Source organism: Enhydra lutris, unplaced genomic scaffold (assembly GCF_002288905.1).
Source record: "Enhydra lutris kenyoni isolate GAN:26980312 unplaced genomic scaffold, ASM228890v2 scaffoldscaffold50, whole genome shotgun sequence".
NCBI classification, from domain to species: Eukaryota; Metazoa; Chordata; class Mammalia; order Carnivora; family Mustelidae; genus Enhydra; species Enhydra lutris.
This window is the reverse complement of record NW_019154134.1, coordinates 7,655,251-7,658,334: the sequence shown is the minus strand read 5'-3', so window position 1 is coordinate 7,658,334 and position 3,084 is coordinate 7,655,251.

The following is a 3,084-nucleotide window of genomic DNA, read 5'->3' as shown; positions in this document are numbered from 1 at the left end:
TGGGACTCAATCCCAGAACCCTGGGATCATGACCTGAGCTGAAGGCAAATAAATGCTTAACGACTGAGCCACCCAGGTGCCCCAGAGTGTGTATCTTTTTCATATATTTTAACAAAACAACGTATCAGAACAGATTGAATATAAAAGAACTCAGTTGTCTATTAAGCCAGACATTAAAAAGATTGACAAACATTTAAACATTGCCACTCTTCTCACTAATTTTTGTTTGTTTTGAAAAATGTACTGTTAGTTAAAATATTTTAACTTACAATGGGTTTTTTTTAAATGAATAAATATTTTAGAATTTTCTCTCTCTCTCTCTCTTTTTTTTTTTTTTTAGTTTCCAATACAGTAAATATTGGTCTATGTAACCTATATAAAAACAAGTTATTTGAGGACCTCATTAGTTTTTTAGCAGTCTGAAAAGTTCCCAAGCCTAAAATATTTCACAAGCACTGGTCTGTTAAATAGAATAATTGGTTGAACTCTATAGGGCAGTCCTTAAGTTTGGAAATATGGCAAGTATCTATAATAGATAATTTTTGTATTATGATATATGATGTTATTTCTCTCTTTGTGTTGTTTCTCTTCAGCAGAACATAGTCCAGTGCTCTGGGCAAAACCGCAGGGAACATGTGCATTAACCAGGTATTTAGGTAAATCTCTGCACGTACATCTCAGATGAGTGGCCTCAAGTGATTTGTGACTCTGCTTTTAACTAAGTAAACCTATGCCTTTAGCATAACGGGAAAGAAGTAATCAAGGGAATTTAATCTGTGTGTGTGTGTGTGTGTGTGTGTGTGTGTGTGTGTGTATGCATAAAGTATGTTTCATACTTACTGGCCATCCTGTAGTTCTGACCCCACTCATGATGCAATGTTTAGCTTTGCCATTTTCTCCCTATGTTTGTGAGGTGAAAGAAGAGTTAAGAGAAATGTACTTTAGGTCCTTTATAATTAATCACTTTGATTAGTGACCTAAGTGTTTTTCTTTTTGATTCTTTGCTAGTGTTTAATTTGCAATTGTTAATTTTAAAAGAACCATCACTCATTCTGTATCTTGAGGAAGCCTTGTGGTCTTTTGGTTTCCTCTCTCAATTAAATATATCTTTATTGCCTTCAGGTTCTGAGGAAAATGTGTTGTGCTCGTGTGGAAGGATAAGATGGCCATTTGGCCTCTGGGAAGCAAATTGCCCTTGAATTACATTTTATTGAGAAATGTCTTTTTGAAATAGTGAATTGTTAGTAAAAGTTGTGATTTAAGTCTACAAATGAGATTGAAATAGATTGGGCTTTCTGTTTTCAGACTTGATAGTGTCAACATCCTTTGGCCCTTCTTTTTCTGACTCACCTAGAGTGTGAGCTTTCTGACGCAGGCACAGTAAGTAGATGATTCTTGAATCTATGTGACCTCCTTTGGGGCTATTAATATTTTGTATGTATACAGAGCTATTCTCAACTTGCTGATGAAATATCAACTTGCTGATGAACCTAAGAGCCTAGTTTTGTGGAGGGAAATAAGTCATTTGGGAAGAAATTCAAATTACTTTGGAAATGAAAATGTGCTGATATTTTCCCAAACCCAGCTTTTTATTTTCGGGCTTGCATTACAACTAGCCATCCTTCAAAAAGAAACCTCAGCAGACCCCTAGATTTTACTTCTGTTGCTCGCTACTCTAAGTGTGCAAACTGAACTGAGTGATTCAATAGAGGCATTAGTGATCTTCCACTTAGATATTGCAGCCTTTCTGCCAAATATAATGATTTTTTTTTTCTCGGCAGTATTAGCCATAGACCTATAGGCTTCTATTGATTACTCCAAATGATATTGAATAAAGACTTAGAGGAGGATACTTGATATCAAGAAAGGGAGTTCCTTCCAATTTTTACTGTAGTTCTATTAAGCAGTTTGGAGTGGACTTATCTGACAACATTCATTACGGGAAGTAGCGCCAACAATTAAAGTTTACAAGTGAGCATCATGGTTAGGAATAGTATTCCTGAGTCAGAAAGTGCCACTTACTTTGTGACTTTGGACCTGTTACTTAATTTTCTGAGTCTGTTTTCTTAACTGTGAGTTAGAGATTATAATATGTGTTTTACAGGGTTGTTAAAACGATTCAAGTAGATAATCCATGTAAACAAATCAAGTAGAATAGGCCTTGGCACAAAGTTAGGGCACTGTAAAAGTGAGTGGGATCTCTCTCTTTATATATATATTATTATTGTAACTATTACTTTGTTAGCAGATTCCAAAGAACAATTAACCTAGTAAATGTGTCAAAATTTTCAGTTTGGACTAAAGACAATTCATGCCTCTGAAATGATAGGCTGATGAAAGATAGTGAATGCTGCAAATACTATAGCCTTACATTATTTAAAAACAAATTCAGTAGCTGGGCTCATTAGGCCTGAAGTCTGCTTATTCTTAATCAACTATACTTATTTAGAGAACCATACTATTTGATTTTAAGGAGGAATTTGGTCATCTGTTGGTTAACTGGGGAATATAGAGGCTTTCTTTGGTTTTGGCACTGGGGTGGATCACATTTGTGGTAATTCTGGAAACACTATATCTCCTGAAGCTTTAATTCATTTAACTAGATTGGCACCTTGGGGTCCACCAGATGACCAGATTCTAAACCATTCTGGCAAGAAATTCTGTCCTAGAGTCTTTTAAAATTTTAGGCAATTAATTAGTCACTTTATAGTAGGTGAAATTATTAGCTCCCAACCTAGAATTATACTGGAATTTACAAAGTAAAAAGAGACTATTTAAGGACTGTATAATTAAGTGAAGTAACTTGCCATCAGTGGAAATTTGTGCTGTAGAAATTCCTATTTCACAAGTTGTTTGGGGAAGAGAGATTAATATATCCTAAACTATGCATTTATTATATATATCTATAGCTGAGTGAAAGTTTCTAATTTAGGATTTTTGAAAGAGGTGTAGTCTTTCTGAAATATTTTCAGTGATGTTTAGGTTTTAATTGTTATTTTGCTTTATGGTAGTCTTTATCAAACAAATTATAAGATGATGAATTTTACATTTAAATGTACTTAAGACTGGCTTTAGCCCTTTATC